Here is a 23523-nt window from a genome sequence, read left to right on the forward strand (position 1 = left end):
CCCTGTGTGAACAGACTGCTGGACTTGATGGACCTTGGTCTGATCCTGCAGGGCTTTTCTGATGTTCTTACCATCGCGCTGCAGTTCTTCTGGGTGTAAACCGGAAGTGCCATAATTGTGCCGTGCGCAGTAGCGCACAATCTCCACACCAGTTCCTCCCCAAAAAATTCCTGTTGGAGGAGAGTGGGGAGACCTGGCAACCCTACAACTATGGGGCCCTTGCAAAACCAGTCAAATACAGAAAAATGGGAGAAAGCACAGAGCTGTGCGTCTGAGCAACCCAAAAAAGCTGAATATTTGGTCTTTTGGGGAATCGCCTATTCAGCTTCGGGCAGATTCCCAGGTTTTGGTATTTGGTCGACCCAAAACCCGAATATTGCCGAAACAGCTAATTTCGGGTTTATTTTCGGTTTGGGTAAATTGATATGCACAACCCTACACAAGATCAGCCCGATAAATGTTGGGGTAATTGTATTGTATTACTGCAATTGTTTTTCTGGTCATTGGCTGCATTCAATAAATGACAATGATGGTGAATGTCCTCCAAAACATCCTAACGGCCTTGCTCAGGTCTTGCAAACTGAGGACCATGGCTTCCTCAAACGAGTCAATCCATCTCCTGTTGTGTCTTCCTCTTTTCCTGCTGGCTTCAACTTTTCCTAGCATTTTTGTCTTTTCCAGTGACTCTTGTCTTCTCATAATGTGACCAAAGTATGATAGCCTCAGCTTAGTCATTTTAGTTTTAGGGGGAGTTCAAACTTGATTTGATCTAGAATCCACTGATTTGTCTTTTTGGCAGTCCATGGTATCCATAAAACACTCCTCCAACGCCACATTTCAAAGGAATCTACTCTCTTCCTGCCAGCTTTCTTCATTGTTCAACTTTCACACCCATACATAGTACCGTATATACTCGGGTATAAGCCGACCCGAGTATAAGCCGACCCCCCCAAACTTGAGGCCAGAAAAGGGAATTTCTTATTGACCCGCATATAAGCCGAGGGTCAATAAGAAATTCCCTTTTCTGGTAAAGCTGCGCTCTAAAATGGCGGCCGCCATTTTAGAGCGCAGGGAAGATCTTGCCCCTGCCCCAGGTCGCCCTCCCACCGGCCTCCCGGGACCTCCCAACCCACCCCAACCCACCCCGACCCCAGTGCCATTCAAGGGGGGGAGGGGGAAGAGCCCCTGAACCCCCTACTCACCATGAGAAGCGGCGGCAGGAAGCAGCGGCGCAGCCTTCCCGGCCCTGCAGGAGGCCGCTGCCGGCCGGAAGAACCCTCGCGGGCCCGGCGGGGATGGCGGCGCGGCCTTGCTGGACCTGCAGGAGGCCCCTGCTGGCCGGAGGAACCCTCGCGGGCCCGGCGGCGGCGGGGGGCGGCGACGAGGCCTGCCTGCTCCCAGGCAGGCCCCGCTGGCCGCTCCCAGGCCGCAGGAAGGTGAGCGGGGAGGCGGCGGGGGCGGCGGCGAGGCCTGCCTGGGAGCAGGCAGGCCCCGCAGGCCGCTCCCAGGCGAGCGGGCCGGCGGCGGGGGGGGCGGCGGGGGGGCGGCGGCGACGGCGGGGCCTGCCTGCTCCCAGGCAGGCCCCGCTGGCCGCTCCCAGGCCGCGGGAAGGCGAGCGGGGAGGCAGCGGGGGCGGCGGCGGGGGCGGCGGCGAGGCCTGCCTGGGAGCAGGCAGGCCCCGCTGGCCGCTCCCAGGAGAGCGGGCCGGCGGCGGGGGGGCGGGGGGGCGGGGGCGGCGGCGAGGCCTGCCTGCTTCCAGGCAGGCCCCGCTGGCCGCGGGAAGGCGAGCGGGTAGGCGGCGGGGGCGGCGGGGGCGGCGGCGAGGCCTGCCTGGGAGCAGGCAGGCCCCGCTGGCCGCTCCCAGGAGAGCGGGCCGGCGGCGGGGGGGCGGGGGGGCGGGGGCGGCGGCGAGGCCTGCCTGCTTCCAGGCAGGCCCCGCTGGCCGCGGGAAGGCGAGCGGGTAGGCGGCGGGGGCGGCGGCGAGGCCTGCCTGGGAGCAGGCAGGCCCCGCTGGCCGCTCCCAGGAGAGCGGGCCGGCGGCGGGCGGGGGCGGCGGCAAGGCCTGCCTGCTCCCAGGCAGGCCCCGCTGGCCGCTCCCAGGCCGCGGGAACGCGAGTGGGCCGGCAGCGAAGGATGGCGGCAATGGTAGGTTTTCCTCCTCCCTCCTCCCTCCTCCCTCCTCCCCTACCCTACCGTATTGACCCGAGTATAAGCCGAGTTGGCTTTTTTCAGCCCTTTTTTTGGGCTGAAAAACTCGGCTTATACTCGAGTATATACGGTAACAGGAAATACGATTGCATGAATTAACTTGATCTTGGTTGTCAGTTACACATCCTTACCCTTAAGAATCTTTTCTAGCTCCTTCATGGCTTCCCTTCTCAGTCTGAGATTTTTGGAGAAAAGGAGGAATGCAACAGCAAACTGGCAACCGCCTTCCCCCTCTCATTTAGAGGGAGACTGTTGAACTCTTTCCCTTGCTTTTCCCCTTGCTTTTCCAACATCCATTGGAATACAGGAAGGATTGCCAACTCCAGCTTGGAAAATTCCTGAAGATTTGGGCCAGAACCTGAGGAGGGCAGGGTTTGAGGAGGGAAGGGAGCCCAGCAAAGACATGATTCTGCCCTCCAAAGCTGCTGTTTTTTCCAGTGGAACTGATCTCTGTAGGCTGGATACCCCTTGTAATTCCTGGAAAACCACAGGCCCCACCTAGAACACACATGAACACACATGAAACTGCCTTATACCGAATCAGACCCTTGGTCCCTCAAAGTCAATATTGTCTACTCAGACCGGCAGCAGGTCTCCAGGGTCTCAGGTAGAGGTCATTCCCATCACCTACTGGTCCCTTTAACTGGAGATGCCGGGGATTGAACCTTGATCCTTCTGCATGCCAAGCAGATGCTCTGCCACTGAGCCACAGCCCGTCCCCTGGACCACAGAATTTAAAAATATAAATGAAAGGATAGGATTGGCTCCCAGAAGAGATTCTGGGAATCAAACGCTAAGGCATAGATCAATTAAAAGATTATTTTCAATGCCTGGACCTGCATGGCCCAAGATAGCCTGATCTTGTCTGATCTCAGAAGCTAAGCAGGGTCAGCCCTGGTTAGTACTTGGATGGGAGACCACCAAGGAATACCAGGGTTGCTGTGCAGAGGAAGGCACCGGCAAACCACCTCTGTTAGTCTCTTTCCTTGGAAAGCCCATGAAGGGTTGCCATAAGTCAGCTGCGACTTGCCCAAACTTTCTACCACCATCCATCCATTTTAACAAGAGAACTGGGTGTTTGCCTTGTTTCCCTTATCCCTCTGGACCTCAGCAGCGGCAGCTGGGAGTGAGATGGAAGTAGCAACATGAAGATCCTCTTCAGCTACCGTGGCAATTAGGTGCATATAGACTGACAGGTGTCTCCTCTACAAGGCTATCTGGCTCTTCTTTTCATGCTCAGTCGTTTTTTTGTTTGTTCAGCTTTGGCCTCACCACCGAGACATGAGTTTGCATTTGCTGGCTAGTCTTTGACAAGCTAAACAATTTGTTTCCCAGTGGAGACCCACAGTGGAATTGGTGGGGAAAGTGAGGAGCTTCCTTTTTCAAGCAAACGCTGTTTTAGAAATAAGTATCCTTTGCCCAACGTTGCTACTTTTACTTTAGTTGACTGTCAGAGACATTCCGTTTGTTTATTTGCACGGAGGAAGAGGAGACTTCAGGCTGTTCCCTGTCAGAGAACTCCCGTTTTGTTTTGTTTTAAAGCAACAAAAATTAGAAAGCCAGACAGAAGAGGGAACCCAAATCTCTTTACGATGTTTTCTCTCTCTTCAAAGCAAGAAGCCATTGTGGATGATGTGTTTATTTTGCTTTTAAGAGGAAAAGGCTGCCGGCATCAAATTGTGCTTTGCTCAACTATGTCTCGTTCTACAGACTGCTGGGGCACTGGAGAACAAAACACTGAAGCACACAGATGGATTCATGGCTACTAGTAAAAATGGATGCTAGTCATGATGCATAGCTATTCTCTCCAGGATCAGATTGAGCATGCCTGTTATAGGTGCTGTGGAACACAGGCACGATAATGCTAAGAACATAAGAACACAAGAAAGGCCGTGGTGGATCAGACCAAGATCCAGGAAGTCCAGCAGTCTGTTCACACAGTGGCCAATCAGGTGCCTCTAGGAAGCCCATAAGCAAGACAACTGCAGGAGCATTGTCCTGCCTGTGTTCCAAAGCACCAAATATAATAGACACGCTCCTCTGATCCTGGAGAGAATAGGTATGCATCATGACTAGTATCCATTTTTACTAGTAGTCATGGATAGCCCTCTCCTCCATTAACATGTTTACTCCCCTCTTAAAGCCTTCCAATTTGGCCGTCATCACCACATCCTGGGGCAGGGAGTTCCACAATTTAACTATGTGCTGTGTGAAGAAATACTTCCTTTTATCTGTTTTGAATCTCTCACCCTCCAGCTTCAGCAGATGACTCTGCTTCTAGTATTATGAGAGAGGGAGAAAAGCTTCTCCGTCCACTCTTTCCATACCATGCATAATTTTATAGACCCCTTAACCACCTTCTTTCCAAGCTAAACAGCCCTAAGCTGTTTTAACCGCTCCTCATAGGGCTGCTGCAGTCGTCTTGTCTGTGGCCTTCCTAGAGGCACCTGTTGAACTGACTGCTGGACCTGATGGGCCTTGGTCTGATCCAGCAGGGATTTTCTTATGTTCTTATTATTTCCAGCTCCTAATCCTGGGAGGGATCCTACTGCTCTGCTCAGCCAAGGGCAGTGCCTTGCACACAAGGAACCTTCCCCTAAATCAGACAAAGACTCCTTGTACATGAGGAAGGTACTGCCTTGCTGTTAGCTCACTGAAGTGATAAGACACCAGACCTCCTGAAAACAAACACATCTCACACATAAGGCTTGTGGGGCCTGCAGAACTACCGGAATTACAACTGATCTCCATATGACAGAGATCAGTTCCCCTGGAGAAAGTGGCTACTTTGGAGGGTGGACTTTATGGCATTATGTCCCATTGAGGTCCTTCCCATCCCCAAAGCCCTGCCCTCCCTAGGCTTCACCCTTAGGGATGCCAACCAACAGTTGGTGGCTGGAGATCTCCCACTATTATAACCGATCTCCAGGCAACCAAGATCAATTCCCCTGGAGACAATGTCCACTTTGGCCATTAGACTCTACGGCATAGAAATCCCTCCCCTCTCCAAACCCCACCCTCTTCAGGCTCCACCCCCAGAATCTCCAGGTATTTCCCAACCCAGAGCTGGCAACCCTAACCCTAAAACTATCCACCCACCAAAAAAAATTTATTTATTTGCTTCATTTATACCTAGGGTTGCCAGCTCCAGATTGGGAAATACCAGGAAATTTGGGGGATGGGACCTGAAGAGGGTTGGGTCTGGGGAGGGAAGGGACTTCAATGGGGTGCAATGCCATAGAGCTCCACCCTCCAAAGCGGCCATTTTCTCCAGGAGAACTGATCTCTGTCAGCTGGAGATCAGTTGTAATTCTAAGAGATCTCCAGGCCCCACCTGGAGGTTGGCAACCCTAGTAGCACTGTCCTCTGTCCAAAAAGCCTTTGCCCCTCAGAGGAAAGTTCCCTGGGCGGAAGGAAGGCACTGCCATTAGCAAACCCCACCTACAATACCATGCATATGAAACAGTGAGAAAGGGTCCTTGTTTTCACTCGAGAGTCAGAAAATAAATTAATTGGTAGGTGTTCTCCCCTTGGATGAAACATAATTAACTATTTGGAACGTTCTCACTCGAGGGAGGGAAAGGGAAAAAATACATTTCAATTAAAAAATATCTACTTTATTAAGTTAAAATTCAATTCCAGATTTTCATTACACGAAACTGCCTGAAAGCACACCGCTGATATTTCGCATCTGCTCAGAGGTATTAGAGCAGTATGCGGTACGCTGCTCACGGCATCGCTTACAGGGCGTCGCAGGAAGGAGGGAGGAAATCTGGAAATACTATTTGATCAGCTCATTCAATTCACATCGCCACCTCCCTCCTCAACAAAGGAACTGAAAAGGCAAAGAATGCACCAGACATTCGATTCCATGTTTCCCTGCTCCCTGGAAGAAGAAGAAGAAGAAGAAGAAGAAGAAGAAGAAGAAGAAGAAGAAGAAGAAGAAGAAGAAGAAGAAGAAGAAGAAGAAGAAGAAGAAGAAGAAGAAGAAGAAGAAGAAGAGTTGGTTTTTATATGCCGACTTTCTCTACCACTTAAGGGAGACTCAAACTGGCTTGCAATCATATGTCAAGGCAGCGGAGATTACTTTCAAAGGCCAATCTAGAAAACAAAAACTTCCCCGTGCTTCTTCCAAAGAGGCCAGGATAGCAAACACAGTTCTCCCTTCCCCATTTGATCTTCACAACAGCCCTGCAGGATAAGTTCGGGTGAGAGAGTACGAATCCCACAAAGTCACCCAGTGAGTATCATGACTGAATGTGAACTAAGTTCTTTGAACTTAGGCAGATCATGAGAGGGAGGGCAGGAAGGATTGCGCCAGTGCTTGGCGGTCGTGGCTATTTCTTACATGCCCAGGGAAATGCCAACCACCACTTTGGGGTCAGGAAGCCATTTTCCTCCAGGCCAGATTGGCCAAAGATCCTGGAAGTTTTTTTGGGTTTTTTGACCATCTTCTGGGCATGGAGCAGGGGTCACTGGGGTGTGGGGATGGGGAAGTAGTTGTGAATTTCCTGCATTGAGCAGGGGGTTGGACTAGATGACTAGTCTGGTGGTCCCTTCCAACTCTGTGATTCTATGAATGGAAATTGGGATTTTAATCTGGGATTTCTAAACTCAAGGGATAAACTCGTGCACGTGTTCCAGATTATTTCTGGATTGGATCCGGCGTGGGACAAGGCTTACCCTTTGTTCTCCAGAACAGCTCGATTCGATTCCACTAGCCTCTTAGAGACCAGCAAAATTTGGAGGTCAAAAGCTTTTGACAGTCAGAGCTCCCTTTGTCAGATGCGGCGAACATTCCAGAACATTCTCCTAAATGTTGGCGCAAGTAAGCCAGCGTGGTGTAGTGGTTAAGAGCGGTGGTTTGGAGTGGTGGACTCTGACCTGGAGAACCGGGTTTGATTCCCCACTCCTCCACATGAGCGGCGGAGGCTAATCTGGTGAACTGGATTTGTTTCCCCAATCCTCCACACGAAGCCAGCTGGGTGACCTTGGGCTAGTCACAGCTCTCTCAGCCTCGCCTACCTCACAGGGTGTCTGTTGTGGGGAGGGGAAGGGAAGGTGATTGTAAGCCGGGTTGAGTCTCCCTTAAGTGGTAGGGAAAGTCGGCATATAAAAACCAACTCTTCTTCTTCTTCTAAGGAGGAAGCAAGAGTTGTTGTTGATCTCAAACAAAACCTAGCAAATTGTGGCAATCCAAGATGATGGTCCTCCTGCATTCGTCTTGTGCAATTAAAAAACCCAGCAAGCGATTTGCATTGGTTGTGCAGGATCATTAGAGTAATCAACGCCTGTTCACAGGTGTAAGTGATGCGCCTTTAATGGCATCCGACTGTCAATAGAGCACCCTTCTCACGCTCCCCTCAGGAGGTACAGGAAAACTTTCACGGCTGTGGAGTCTTCATTTGCGATGTGATGCACGTTTGAGGAAACCTGACGGATTAGCTGTTCCATCAAGATCTTGAGAATCTGCTGCTCCATTTGAAAGGTGCATCCCTTTTTTATGAGGCTGTAAAGTTATTTTAACTTGCGCTGACACCCATTAAAGGAGAACCCCGCTGTCTATTGATTTTGTCAGCGGTGGGAAGATTTCCCCCTTCTTCCTCGCTCTCTCTGCTTCTCCTGAAGTCGTCTTTAAAGACTTTACTTTTATTAAACTAAATGCTGCCAGTTAACTAAAGCCTTTGTTTTTATAGACTCAGGAGAACAAGATCTAACATAAATTAATCATGACTTAATTGAGTGAACTAATTCTGGCTCTCTCCCGTCCGCTGCGCGGTAATACCCCGTCTTCCCAGTGCCATAACTGAAGGCTAAATGGTGTATTATTCTAACAGCCTCCCCTTTTTCTCTCTCTCCTGCGCAAAGGAATTCAGGTTTTAATTTCCCCTAAAATTAACTCTGCAAAATATTTTCACAGCTCAGAAGGTGAGACCTTTGCATCAGTTGGCTAATGGAAATTCAGACCTGAATTGATGCTCCTGTGTTTTCTTCCAGAGCTCACAGAATTCGGTAGGAAGATCTATATTGCTGCTTTTTGGACACTAGAGGGGCACCAACATTTTATCCATGTTTGCCCACTTTGGGGGTGGGGGTGAAAAAGGATGTGGACAGAATCGAGCCATCAGATTTGGCTGTATGTGACATCACTAACGGAGGGGAAGCCACTGCAGCGGAAGCTTTGTAATTAACAGCAAGCGGTTGACGGTCTCTTTGACAACCAGCTTATTACCGAATGGACCTAAAAGCTGACGTTGCCTTTCTATTGGAGCTGAAGAAAGCCTTTGAAACGCGCACCAGCGACTAGCCACGCGTTCTCCTCTCCTCTTCACGAACTCTCACCGTCCTTTATATTGTTGGTCTCCTTGGACTTGCGACTTTTCCATCTTAGACAATAGGAGGATTTGCCCCGCCCCACTTCATTAGCTTGTTGCTCTGTGGGTTATTGTCTGAGCCGCACATGTTTGTATTTGCTCTCATTTGCATGATGTAATGCTTGATTTTGTTTCCCTCAGCATGATGTAATGCTTTGTTCAATATAAGTTTTGTGATGCAATTCCAGTTGGATTTTATTTGGAGCCTTCCGTGCTGCTAATTTCCACAACGACGTTATATACGGCACAGGTTTTCTATTGATATTGTAACCTCCAGGTACTAGCTGGAGATCGCCCACTATTACAACTGATCTCCAGCCGACAGAGATCAGTTCCCTGGGAGAAAATGGCCGCTTTGGCAAATGGACTCTATGGCATTGGAGCCCCTCCCCTCCCCAAACCCCCCCTCAGGCTCCACCCCCAAAATCTCCCGCCGTTGGTGAAGAGGGTCTTGGCAACCCAAGCTTTGGAGGGTGGGGTACTGTACCCTGCTGAAGTCCCTCCCCCCCCCAAATCCCACCCTCCCCAGGCTCCACTCCCAAAATCTCCAAGTATTTCCCTACCCAGAACTGGCAACTCTAATTCTGAGAATACCTGCCTTGGAGGACCTGAGTCTTAACACAGAATAGATTAAAAATCTAGAAATAATCACAATAAAATCCCATTTTAAAGGTCCTAGATCCTATGTAGGATTGCCAGCCTCCATTGGGGTGGGGTGGAGATCGCCTAAAATAACAACTCATCTCCAGAATACAGAAATCAGTTCCCTGGAGGGAATTTTGTTTCAGAGGAGAGGGTAGCCATGTTGGTCTGCCGTAGAACAGCTAGATTTGAGTCTAGTAGCACCTTATAGAATCATAGAGTTGGAAGGGGCCATAGAGTCATAAGAACATAAGAAAAGCCATGCTGGAACAGACCAAGGCCCATCAAGTCCAGAGAATAGGTATGCGTCATGACTGGTATTCATTTTGACTAGTAGCCATGGATTGCCCTCTCCTCCATAGTTATGCCCACTCCCCTTACAAAGTCTTTTTAAACACATTATTGTGAGTCCTATCCTCTGCTGCCAAAAGGAACGGCTCCCTGCCTCCTCTGAGGGACAGCCCTTCAAGTCCCCCCTTTTCTCCAGACTGAACCTCCTATTCTCCAGACTGAACTTTCTTTCCGCCTTTCCTCGTAAGGCTTGGTCTCCAGGCCCCTGATCGTCCTTGTCACTCTCCTCTGCCCCTGCTCCATTCTCTCTACATCTTTTTGAAGAAGAAAAAGAGTTGGTTTTTATATGCCGACTTTCTCTACCACTTTCTCTACCACTTTCTCTACCACTTACAATCACCTTCCCTTCCCCTCTCCCCAACAGACACCCTGTGAGGTAGGCGAGGCTGAGAGAGCTGTGACTGGCCCAAGGTCACCCAGCTGGCTTCATGTGTAGGAGCGGGGGAAACAAATCCGGTTCACCAGATTACCCTCCGCTGCTCATGTGGAGGAGTGGGGAATCAGACCCGGTTCTCCAGATCAGAGTCCACCGCTCCAAACCACCACTCTTAACCACCACACCACGCTGGCTCTCTTTGGAAGGGAGCTTTGACTCTCAAAAGCTAATAACCCCAAAATCTTGTTTGTCTCTAATCTGCTCCTGAATTCTAATCTACCTGGAAGAAATGGCAGCTTCGGAGGGCAGACTCTATGGCATCAAATCCCTGCTGAACTCTCTCCCTTCCCCAAACTCCCCCCTCCCCCGGCTCCAGCCCTAAATCTTTAGGAATTTCCCAGTCCAGACATGGCAGCCCTATTCCTATGCCATATATAGGCTTCTGTACTTGGGAGATAACCATCTGGATTGGTTCTTGTAGGTTATCCGGGCTGTGTAACCGTGGTCTTGGAATTTTCTTTCCTGACGTTTCGCCAGCAACTGTGGCAGGCATCTTCAGAGTAGTAACACTGAAGGACAGTGTCTCTCAGTGTCAAGGGTGTAGAAAGAGTAATATATAGTCAGAAAGGGGTTGGGTTTGAGCTGAGTATTGTCCTGCAAAAGTATTGTCCTGTAAGTATCAAGATAATGTGCTAATGAGGGTATGGTATGTTAATATGGAACCATTGTATCCTGAAGTGATCTGTTAATGTGTGTAATCCAAAACTAATCTGTATGGCTATTGTTGAATGTTGTCTTTGTCTGGAGGTGTTTCAGGGCAGGAAGCCAAGCCTTATTCATTCTTAAACTCTCCTCTTTTCTGTTAAAGTTGTGCTGATGTTTGTGAATTTCAATGGCTTCTCTGTGCAATCTGACAAAATAGTTGGTAGAATTGTCCAGTCTTTCAGTGTCTTGGAATAAGACCCTGTGTCCTGTTTGTGTCAGTCCATGTTCAGCCACTGCTGATTTCTCAGGTTGGCCAAGTCTGCAGTATCTTTCATGTTCTTTTATCCTTGTTTGTATGCTGCGTTTTGTGGTCCCGATGTAAACTTCTCCACAGCTGCAAGGTATACGATATACTCCTGCAGAGGTGAGGGGGTCTCTTTTGTCTTTTGCTGATCGTAGCATTTGTTGTATTTTCTTGGTGGGTTTAAACACTGTTTGTAGGTTATGTTTTTTCAAAAGTTTCTCCATCCTATCAGTGACTCCTTTAATAAATGGCAAGAATACCTTTCCTATGGGAGACTGTTTTTCTTGAGTTTTCTGATTTTTGTTTGGTTCAATGGCCCTTCTGATTTCATTCTTGGAGTAGCCGTTTGCTAGCAGTGCGTGATTTAGATGGTTAGTTTCTTCCTTGAGAAACTGTGGTTCACAGATCCGTCTTGCACGGTCCATTAATGTTTTGATTATTCCTCTTTTCTGTCGGGGGTGGTGGTTGGAGTTTTTGTGTAAGTAGCGATCTGTGTGAGTTGGTTTCCGGTAGACCTTGTGACCTAACTGAAGGTCTACCGGAAACCAACTCACACAGATCGCTACTTACACAAAAACTCCAACCACCACCCCCGACAGAAAAGAGGAATAATCAAAACATTAATGGACCGTGCAAGACGGATCTGTGAACCACAGTTTCTCAAGGAAGAAACTAACCATCTAAATCACGCACTGCTAGCAAACGGCTACTCCAAGAATGAAATCAGAAGGGCCATTGAACCAAACAAAAATCAGAAAACTCAAGAAAAACAGTCTCCCATAGGAAAGGTATTCTTGCCATTTATTAAAGGAGTCACTGATAGGATGGAGAAACTTTTGAAAAAACATAACCTACAAACAGTGTTTAAACCCACCAAGAAAATACAACAAATGCTACGATCAGCAAAAGACAAAAGAGACCCCCTCACCTCTGCAGGAGTATATCGTATACCTTGCAGCTGTGGAGAAGTTTACATCGGGACCACAAAACGCAGCATACAAACAAGGATAAAAGAACATGAAAGATACTGCAGACTTGGCCAACCTGAGAAATCAGCAGTGGCTGAACATGGACTGACACAAACAGGACACAGGGTCTTATTCCAAGACACTGAAAGACTGGACAATTCTACCAACTATTTTGTCAGATTGCACAGAGAAGCCATTGAAATTCACAAACATCAGCACAACTTTAACAGAAAAGAGGAGAGTTTAAGAATGAATAAGGCTTGGCTTCCTGCCCTGAAACACCTCCAGACAAAGACAACATTCAACAATAGCCATACAGATTAGTTTTGGATTACACACATTAACAGATCACTTCAGGATACAATGGTTCCATATTAACATACCATACCCTCATTAGCACATTATCTTGATACTTACAGGACAATACTTTTGCAGGACAATACTCAGCTCAAACCCAACCCCTTTCTGACTATATATTACTCTTTCTACACCCTTGACACTGAGAGACACTGTCCTTCAGTGTTACTACTCTGAAGATGCCTGCCACAGTTGCTGGCGAAACGTCAGGAAAGAAAATTCCAAGACCACGGTTACACAGCCCGGATAACCTACAAGAACCAATGAACTCTGACCGTGAAAGCCTTCGACAATAACCATCTGGATAGCTGCAATACACCCATATATCACCTCTCCTGGGCGCCGTTCTGCCCCGGGCAGATCCAGGAGTGACAAAGCAGAACAGCAAAACTCCGCCAAGATCTCTGCCAAGGAAACCCGCAGCACAGGTGCAGCCATTTTGATCCAATCTGGCGTTCAGCAGAAGTCATTTGCCTGACATTCATGTTTCAATAAAAGCAATCAGTTTCTTGCTCTCGCATACAGGTGTCAGAGCCTTTTGACGGCTGGCTGCCTTCGACCCTCTCCCCACCCTCACCCCCTTTCTCTCCCTCCCCCGCTCCCTGGATTTCTTTCTCTTCGCTAGGAATTACAGGGGAACAAATACACGCCAAGGCTCCAGATTTCGGTTGCCAACCTCCAGGTACTAGCTGGAGATCTTCTGCTATTTCAACTGATCTCCAGCCGATAGAGATCCATTCACCTGGAGAAAATGGCTGCTTCGGTAATTGGACTCTATGGCATTGAAGACCCTCCCCTCCCCAAACCCCCCCTCCACAGGCTTCGCCCCAAAAACCTCCTGCCAGTGGCGAAGAGGGATGTGGCAACCCTACTGATGTTGCCTCCTGGCACTGTGGTTCAGAGGATGACTGCCTCTCAACATGGAGGTTCCCTTTAGTCATAAGAACATAAGAAAGGTCCTGCTGGATCAGACCCAGGCCCATCAAGTCCAGCAGTCTGTTCACACAGTGGCCAACCAGGGGCCTCCAGGAAGCCCACAAACAAGACGACTGCAGCAGCACCGTCCTGCCTGTGTTCCACCGCACCCAAAATAGTAGGCATGCTCCTCTGATACTAGAGAGATACTAGTATCCATTCTAACTAATAGCCATGAATACCCCCTCCTTCATGAATATGTCCACTTCCCTCTTAAAACCCTCCAAGCTGGCAGCCATCACCACATCCTGGGGCAGGGAGTGCCACAATTTAACTATGCGTTGTGTGAAAAAATACTTCCTTTTATCTGTTTTGAATCTCTCCCCCTCCAGCTTTAGCAGATGACCCCGTGTTCTAGTATTATGGGAGAGGGAGAAAAACCTCTCCCTGTCCACTCTCTCCAAACCATGCATAATTTTATAGACCTCTATCATGTCTCCCCTCAGCCACCTTCTTTCCAAGCTAAACAGCCCTAAGCGTCTTAACCGCTCCCCATAGGACAGTTGCTCTAGTCCCCTAATCATTTTGGTTGCTCTTTTCTGCACCTTCTCAAGCTCTGTAATATCCTTTTTTAGATGTGGTGACCAGAACTGTACACAGTATTCCAAGTGTGGTCTCACCGTAGATTTGTACAAGGGCAGTATGACAGCAGTTTTATTCTCTATTCCCAGTCTAATTATGGCCAGCATGGAATTTGCCTTTTTTACAGCAGCCGCACTCTGGGTTGACATCTTCATTGAGCTATCCACTACCACCCCAAGATCCCTTTCTTGGTCTGTCGCTGCCAGCACAGATCACATCAGTGTATATGTGAAGTAGGGCTGTCAAAAAAAAAAAAAATTCGGTACAGTTCGGATTCGGCCGAATTTGACCCTTGTGGGTTCGGTACGTGCCGAAGTCCGAACTCCCCCGCTTCGGATCCCCGGTAATTCGGGGGGATACGGAGTTCGGGGGAAAATTCGGCCCCAGCGCGCCTTCAGAGGGATTCCCTGAAGGCGCGCGGGGGGCCTTTAAACTGATCTGAGCCTCCCAGCTGGGAGGCGCAGATCAGTTTAAAGGGCAGCCCGCCCCCCTTCAGCGGGCTCCGCTGGAGAGGCTCGGGCTGCCCTTTAAACTGATCTGAGCCTCCCAGCTGGGAGTTTAAAGGGCAGCTCGCCCCCCTTCAGCGGGCTCCGCTGGAGAGGCGCGGGCTGTCATTTAAACTCATCTGCGCCTCCCAGCTGGGAGGCTCAGATGAGTTTAAAGGGCAGCCCGCGCCTTTCAGCGGGCTCCCCTGAAGGGGGGCCGAATTTATTCGCGAACTCCCGAACTCACTGAATTCGGCCCCCCCCGGTTGCCCGCCAGTTTTGAGTTTGGATCCGTCCGAACAGAAAATCACCGAATCAGGGGAAATTCGGTTGATTTTCAGTTCGGACCGAATCGAATTGACAGCCCTAATGTGAAATTGGGATTTTTTTGTCCCAATATGCATCACTTTACACTTGCTCACATTGAATCTCATTTGCCATTTTAATGCCCATTCTTCCAGTATGTAGAGATCCTTCTGGCGCTCTTCACAGTCCGATTTTGTTTTAACCACCCTAAATAATTTGGTGTCATCTGCAAACTTGGCAACTTGGCTAGTCACCATGGCTAGTAGCCACTGATAGACCTGTCCTCCTTGAATCTGTCTGATCCCCCTTAGATATTGGATTGCCAGGTCCCTCTTTGCAACCAGCGGGTGGTTTTTGCAGTGGAGCCTGAGGAGGGTGGGGTTTAGGGAGGGGGGACTTCGATGCCATAGAGTCCAATTGCCAAAGCGGCCATTTTCTCCAGGGGAACTGATCTCTATCGGCTGGAGATCAGTTGAAATAGCAGGAGATCTCCAGCTAGTACCTGGTGGTTGGGAACCCTATTTAGATATGAGCCAGCCTGAAAGTTGAGATCTTTCTCAGAAGCTCTGCTCTGTCTTTTCCCACCTTCAGAGGCAAGGCAGGTGGTAACAAAAGACAGGGCCTTCCATTCTGTGGCCCCTCATCTCTGAAACTCCATCCCTGCCACTGCCCATTTGATGCCAAATCTTTAGACGCCATGCCAGCGTGATGTAGTGGTTAAGAGCAGTGGACTCTAATCTGGAAAACCAGGTTTGAGTAGTCTCCACTCCTCCACATGAGTGGCACATAGTTAAATTGTGGAACTCCCTGCCCCAGGAAGTGGTGATGGCTGCCAACTTAGAAGGCTTTAAGAGGGGAGTGATCATGTTCATAGAAGAGATGGGTATTCATGGCTACTAGTAAAAATGGATACTAGTCATGATGAATACCTATTCTCTACAGGATCAGATGAGCATGTCTATTATCTTAGGTGCTTTGGAACACAGGCAGGCCAATGCTGCTGCAGTCATCTTATTTATGGACTTCCTAGAGGCACCTGGTGAACAGACTGCTGGACTTGATGGACCTTGGTCTAATCCAGCATGGCCTTTCTTATGTTATTCTATTCTTATGACTCTAATCTGGGGAACTGGGTCGGTTTCCCCACTCCTCCACATGAAGCCAGCCGGGTGACCTTGGGCTAGTCATAGTTGTCTCTGAACTCTCTCAGCCCCACCTACCTCGCAAGGTGTCTGTTGTGGGGAGAGGAAGGGAAGGAGTTTGTAGGCCAGTTTGATTCTCCTTAAAAGGTAGAGATAGTAACAATATTAAAAAAAACAGCTCTTCTTCTTCATCATGTAAGGATTTTATGTACTCTGCATTACTTGCTTTCGTTGTTTGGGTTCTTCTATGGATTTTTAATTGTTCTTCTGCTGCTCTGATACTTTCCCCACCCACCCCGGTTTTAGGGCAAAGGGTTTTCTCACGGTGCCTGTTTAGTCAGCCTATACTCTTGGCTTTCTTTTGTTAACTTCCTTTTTTATTTATTTTTTTATGGGACAAATGGTGTATGCAGCTTCCTGACCTTTTAGCTGAGACTGCAGTGTATGCATTGTATTAAATAAGAAATAAGAAATGTATCTCTGGCCGTAGGCCAAGGGCTTTTCTTTCATCATTCCTAACAATACAAAGTGGCTTCCATATATCTTAAGAGCATCACGTTATCAAGACAATACAAATATTTCAAAAGGAAGCCAGTAAACCTAGCTAGCCAACCAGCCAACGGCGGAGTCAGACTATTTCAAAAAGCACATTTTATACAGTTCTGCCTTTGTACAACTTCCTGAAGTCCTGTAAATTGGAAACTGGTCTTCCTTGCTCCTGCAAATGATTCCAAAGGGAACCCCTCCCCCAGGGAGGCCCTCAACCCAACCCTGGTTGCAGTGATTGGCGTGCCATTTCTTAGTCTGCAAGCGATAAATTCCCAAAAACCAAACATGAGGTGGGGATAGGGTTGCTGGCTCTGGGTTGGGAAATACCTGGAGATTTTGGGGGCAGAGCCTGAGGAGGGCAGGGTTTGGAGAGGGGAGGGACTTCAATGCCCTAGAATCCAGTTGCCAAAGTGGCCATTTTCTCCCGGTGAACTGATCTCTGTCACCTGGAGGTCAGTTGTAATAGCCAGAGATCTCCAGCCACCACCTGGAGGTCATAGTACAAAACTGTACACAGAAAACCAATATGCACAATGAATATGACGAAATGCACAATGAGTACAACAAAATGCAAAAGTGTATTACATGACAAAGGGCAAAAATATTGCCAACTATATACAAAGACTAAGATACAATATATATGAAAGTCCCCTGTCTGTCACTCTCTCTCCAATATTCTTGTTTTGTAGGTGCAGTTTAGAGACTTTTTCAACTAGATGTATTCTGGTGTGACCCCATAATCAGGGAGGAAGAGGAACGGGACGGCCGTTTCCAGGTCATCATCAGTCCCTCTTCATATCCATTACGTATCTCATATTATAAATTCCAATCCCTTCTTAGGGCAACTTGCAGAGGTTCCCAGCTGGATACAATAAAGCTTGCAAAGGTTCCAAGATGTTGTATTGACACCACCTGGATGTCGGCAACCCTAGGTGGGGTTGACATTCAGTGGAAGAGCACGTATGCCTTCCACTAAACAGCAACTGGACTCAGTCTTAAGATGGAAGGATCCTGAGCAGCTCCACTGCGAAAGTGCATGCCGTGGAAGAGGTCTCTGGGCAGGGGGATAGACGGTCTGTCTGGGTAGCTGGAAGCGTCATGCTCTCATCTCTCGCTGCAGGCCTAAGGTCTGTCTCTCCTTCTCTCTTGGCTGGACAGGAGGACGGTTCTGGTGCCCTGTGAACAAACAGGCTTGCTGCATTTGGGGGCCTGAGCTAAGGTTGCCAACCTCCAGGTACTATACAAATAACTCACTCTACTGTAAGTAGTATTGGTCGAATGAGACAGTAGTAGGCAAAAAATAAACAAACGATAGACAAGGATAGCAAATGGCATAGACAGCAAAGCTATCACTGTAATACAATGATTGCAACAAAATTAAACGAACAAAGCTAAGCAACCGAGGTTACAAAGCGAAAATAGCAAAAACAATGTGGCAGAAGCTGATAATAAATATACAAAAGTTCATGTAAAGCATGAACTTGCATTCTAGTCAATTTCAAATTCTTCAGGCAACGGAGATATAGGTGGTAACGTGGCTCCGGAAGTACTCCAGCGTTTTCGCTACAAAAAGTAGCTTCATCAGCCACAAGGGCTTAATTGTACAGTTCCTAGGATACGTTTGGAGCTCCCAAAATGGGCAGCTATCAAGAGAGTGAACTCTCTTACTATTTTCGCTTTGTAACCTCGGTTGCTTAGCTTTGTTCGTTTAATTTTGTTGCAATCATTGTATTACAGTGATAGCTTTGCTGTCTATGCCATTTGCTATCCTTGTCTATCGTTTGTTTATTTTTTGCCTACTACTGTCTCATTCGACCAACCTCCAGGTACTAGCAGGAGATCTCCTGCTATTACAGCAGGTGTCCACATGACAGAGATCAGTTCACCTGGAGAAAATGGCTACTTTGGCAATTGAACTCTATGGCATTGAAGTCTCTCCCCTCTCCAAACCCCACCCTCCTCAGGCTCTGCCCCAAAAACCTCCCACCAGTGGTGAAGAGGGTCTTGGCAACCCTAGGTTTGGAGGGTGGGATACTGTAATTGGCCGGAGAGACACCAAGCTTGCGTGTCCCACACTTTGCCTTATGCACGGGGATTTCACCCGGGCTGAGCTCAGGGGAGAGGGAAGAATTGAGTTAACAGAGAGTCAGGAAATCCCGGGATTTGTGAGGGCTGGCAGCGAGGTCATCTCTAATGGAGGGAAAACTCACACATAACTCCAAGGAGCAACCAAGACAGACTGGGGTTGAACATAAGTGAAAGTACCCATGCATAATGTCAAGTGGCCTGCTTCTGGAAAGGCATCAATCAGAACTGTTCAGCTGAGTCCTAAGCGTCTCCATCCTTGCTGGGAGGCACAGGACGGCTAGAGCCACAGGGATGACGTTGTGCAGCTGTTTCTTGGCCTATTTCTGGCCCCAGCGTCATTCCTGATGTTTGGCCCATAAAGCTGCACATGTTCTCCAGGGGCTGAATTAAGCCCGCAGCTGCCTTTAATGCGCTGAAGCTGGGAGGGAATAAATTGGAGAAGTGAGTTACGCGAACGGTATCAAAAGCCCAGCACGGGATTGACATTTGATTCAATTCAGACTTATTCTCCCCTCCCTTTTAAGGCATTGCTCAACTATTTATTTCTGTCCTCTGGGCAAACGCAGAAGATAATGGACAGAAATGTCAGCGAAAATGAGGAAGGATGATGAGGCTTCCCAGCAGAATAAAGAGCATCTTTTTTGGACATAGTAAATAAATTCCTGGGTTTGCCGGAAGCTGGTGAAGGCAGCAGGAAAGTACCAGAGCTGCTGACAGAACACCGGGAATTGGACCAAGGCAAAGCAGGACAGCTGCAAATCTCTAGGGATGCCAAATCTGGGTTGGGACATTCCTGGAGAGTTGGGGGCAGAGCCTGGGGAGGTCGGGTTTGGGGAGGGGAGGGACCTTAGCAGGACATAATGCTATAGAGTCCATCCTCAGAAGCAGCCATTTTCTCCAGGGGAACTGATCTCTGGAGATCAGGTTTACAACCCTGGAGGTTGGCAACCTTAAGTTGCACTCTGTCATTAACCAATTCCCACTCCTAGGACAGCCACCAGAGTTGCCAGGTCCCTCTTCGCCACAGCGGGAGGTTTTTTGGTGGTGGAGCCTGAGGAGGGCGGGGTTTGGGGAGGGGAGGGACTTCAATGCCATAGAGTCCAATTGCCAAAGCGGCCATTTTCTCCAGGGTAACTGATCTCTGTCGGCTGGAGATCAGCGGTAATAGCAGGAGAGCTCCAGGCTCCAGCTGGAACCTGGCGTTTGGCAACCCTAGCAGCCACACTAGTACACTACAGGCAGGATGTGGAAGCAGAAGGACAGGTTGCCCTAAGGTAGGGTTGCCAGCCTCCAGGTGGTGGCTGGAGATCTCCCAGTATTACAACTGAACTCCAGGTGACAGAGATCAGTTCCCCTGGAGAAAATGGCCGCTTTGGGAGGTGGCTTCTTTGGCATTATACCTCATTGAGGTTGCTCCCCTCCCCAAACCCCACCCTCCTCAGGCTCCACCCCCAAAATCTCCAGATATTTTCCAGCCCATGAAATGCCTGTTTGTCTTATAGTCCAATGATAGACAACCAGGAGAAGGTTAAGCAACAGTTCTTTATTTAGCTCAACACAGACCTGGGGTGAAATAACCACAGATAAAATGCAGGGTTATTCACCAGAGAACAAAGCATAGATTTGAGTCTTTATACCACAGGATCGGGGGATGGCATTTGCCTTACATGGTAGTATTTCGTATAATAAAGAACCAATAAACATTAGTAGCATCTTCTAATAAATTAACATACCCCATGAGAATGGCCTGGGGGCATAGCATAGGATAATGTCTTGTTTTTCTCATTAGGAAACGAAACTTTACTTTCTTGCAGGTGCATTAACTCAGACCTGTCATTTTCAAGGTCATACCGACTTCTAAGCAGTGCACTCTGCTGGCAATTCATAATAGAGATTGCCAACTTATTCAAACTCTCTATGTGAGTGTACATGTGTGTGTGTATATAATATAATTACTGCATGCCTTTATATAATCAGGCATTACACCCAGAGCTGGAAACCTTACCCTGAGGGGACTTATTGGTTAATCTAGCTGGGGAAGGGCTGCCACCAAAGGTCTGTTGGAAGTGAAATTCCAAGCAAGTTTAGGGGTTCCTCCTTAGTAGGGTTGCCAACTCTGTGTTGGGAAATTCCTGGAAATTTGAGGGTACGACCTAGTGAGGACAGTGTTTTGGGGAGGGGAAGGACCTCAGTGGGGTATAGTGCCTTAGAGTCCACCCTCCAAAGCAGCCATTTTCTCCAAGGGAACTGATCTCTGTCTGGTGGTCAGTTGTAAATCGGGGAGATCTGCAGGTTCCAACTGGAGGTTGGTGACCTTACTCCTTAGGCAAAACCCTTGAGGAATTAATTGGGAAGAGTTTCAGTAAGGAGCTTCTAGCAAAATCCATCAGGGATATTCATGTATCAACAGTAGCCAGATTTCACCCAAAGGGAATTGGAGAGCCAACGTGGTGTAGTAGTTAAGAGCTGTGGTTCGGAGCGGTGGAGTCCAATCTGGAGAACTGGGTTTGATTCCCCACTTCTCCACATGAGCGGTGGATGCTAATCTGGTGAACTGGATTTGTTCCACTACTCCTACACGTGAAGCCAGCTGGGAGACCTTGGGCTAGTCACACTCTCTCATCCCCACCACCTCACAGGGTGTCTGTTGTGGGGAGGGGAAGGGAAGGTGATTGTAAGCCGGTTTGAGTCTCCCTTAAGTGATAGAGAAAGTCGGCATATAAAAACCAACTCTTCTTCTTCTTCTCTAGTAAGATATAAGAAAAATTACAAGGGAATTTTTTTTTAAAAAAAAAAACACTGGTTGTTGTAGACGTTGTCCCAGGCAATCCTTCCTCTATAGCCTGCAGGGGGTTGTTCTTTTCTGCCCTCAATACAACCCTGTGAGGTAGGAGAGGCTGAAGGAGAGAGGCCTGCCCAAATTCGCCTACTGTTAAGCAGTGATTATAACCCAGTCCTATATTTAAGCCACTCCACTGGACCATATCAAAAAGAGTTTCCACGGCACTAGGGGGATTACTAGTGCCTGAACTGAATCTAGAAGCTAAAATGACTAAACTGAGGCTATCGTATTTTGGTCACATCATGAGACGACAAGAATCAATGGAAAAGACAGTCATGCTAGGAAAAGTTGAGGGCAGCAGGAAAAGAGGAAGACCCAACAAGAGATGGATTGACTCAATAAAGGAAGCCACAGCCTTCAATTTGCAAGATCTGAGCAAGGCTGTCAAAGATAGGACATTTTGGAGGACTTTCATTCATAGGGTCGCCATGAGTCGGAAGCGACTTGATGGCACTTAACACACACACAGGGGGGGGGGATTACTCAACCCAGGTGTCTTGCATATCTCAGTGTTAGGCCTACCAGCAAGGCTGCACATTCTGTGCACTGAAAAAGGGAAATCAAAATTCTAAATAAAGAAAAACTGAATTCTGTGACCTGCACAAATATGGCTGAGAAGCATATCTTCTGAATCATGAGGACTAGAAACCTGTTATTTTTATTTTAAAAAATGGAAGCTTCCATCCTGCAAAAAAATGATTATGTGGCTGTGACATTCTGCATCTTCTCTGTGCATTGATGAAATCTCATAGAATCAGAGTTGGAAGGGACCACCAGGGTCATCTAGTCAAACCCCCTAAATCTCAGCAAGAGGCACAGTTTCATGTTCTGAGAAAAGGATGCATGTGTGTGGGGGTAGGGTTGCCAACCTCCAGGTAGTAGCTGGAGATCTCCCACTATTACAACTGATCTCCAGCCGATAGAGATCAATTCCCCTGGAGAAAATGGCCGCTTTGGCAATTGGACTCTGGCATTGCAGTCCCTCCCCTCCCTAAACCCCAGCCTCCTCAGGCTTCACCCCAAAAATCTCCCTCCGGTGGCAAAGAGAGACCTGGCAGCCCTAGTGGGGGGGATAGTCCAGTGGTACATGGATGGCCTCATCAGAACCAACGTTTTTGAAGCAAAGAATAAACCCTGACTTTTTTTAAAAGGGAGCAAAAGCATATATTCCACCTTCATAACTATGATACATTTGCAAAAGATCAACCAAGACGCGATCCTGCTAGCGGATAAATAGCTCTATTGCGGCACACCTCAGGGGTCCACGTTTGCAATTGTTGCAAATATGCTACCCAACAATGGAACGTGCTCTTAATAAAGTTCCAGCATGAACTGCGGCTCTGCAGAATGAAATCCTTTCCAATTTGTCTCTGAGAGGGACCCGTTCTGCTTGCCTAATATATGAAAATGCTGCTTCCCCCACCAGAACCATTCCAATCTGGTTTTCAGGCCTGGTTACAGGAGTGAAATGGCCTCGATCGCCCTGGTGGATCACCTGCACCAAAAGATGAACAGGGGGAGCGCGCCCCGGTTAAGTCTCCTGGACCCCTCGGCTAGGGCTGAAAGCCTCCTGCTATTACAGCTGGTATCTGGACAATACAGACCATTTCACCTGGAGAAAATGGGCCACTTTGGAAGATGGACTCCATGTAGAGTTGCCAACCTCCAGGTACTAGCTGGAGATCTCCCACTCTTACAACTGATCTCCAGCCGACAGAGATCAGTTCCCCTGGAGAAAAATGGCTGCTTTGGCAATTGGACTGTATGGCATTGAAGTCCCTCCCCTCCCCAAACCCCACCCTCCTCAGGCTCCACCCCAAAAACTCCCCGCCAGTGGCGAAGAGGGACCTGGCAACCCTACGTAGATCCAATGGTCCTAGACTGGTTGGGGCTTTAAAGGTAAATACCAAGACCTTGAACCTGATCCAGTACTCAACTTAGAGCCAGCTGATGGAGCACCGGTTGTATATGTGCTTTTCAAAGGGTCCCCGTGAGGACCCTCACCGCCACATTCTGAACCAGCTGATGTTTCCGGAGCATCCTCAAGGGTAGCCCTGCGTGGAACGAGTTACAGTAGTCTAACCTGGAGGTGACAAATTATGACTCTGGGCTCTCCTGCCCCAGCTGCAATGTGCCATCCTTGGTCTGTACAGAGATACTATGGTAACTTACATGCTCTATGTAGGGCTGTCGATTCGGTTCGGCCCGAACCGAAAAACAGCCGAATTTCCCCTGATTCGGCGGTTTTTAATTTGGGACGAACCGAACT

This window comes from Euleptes europaea, chromosome 6 (assembly GCF_029931775.1).
Source record: "Euleptes europaea isolate rEulEur1 chromosome 6, rEulEur1.hap1, whole genome shotgun sequence".
NCBI classification, from domain to species: Eukaryota; Metazoa; Chordata; class Lepidosauria; order Squamata; family Sphaerodactylidae; genus Euleptes; species Euleptes europaea.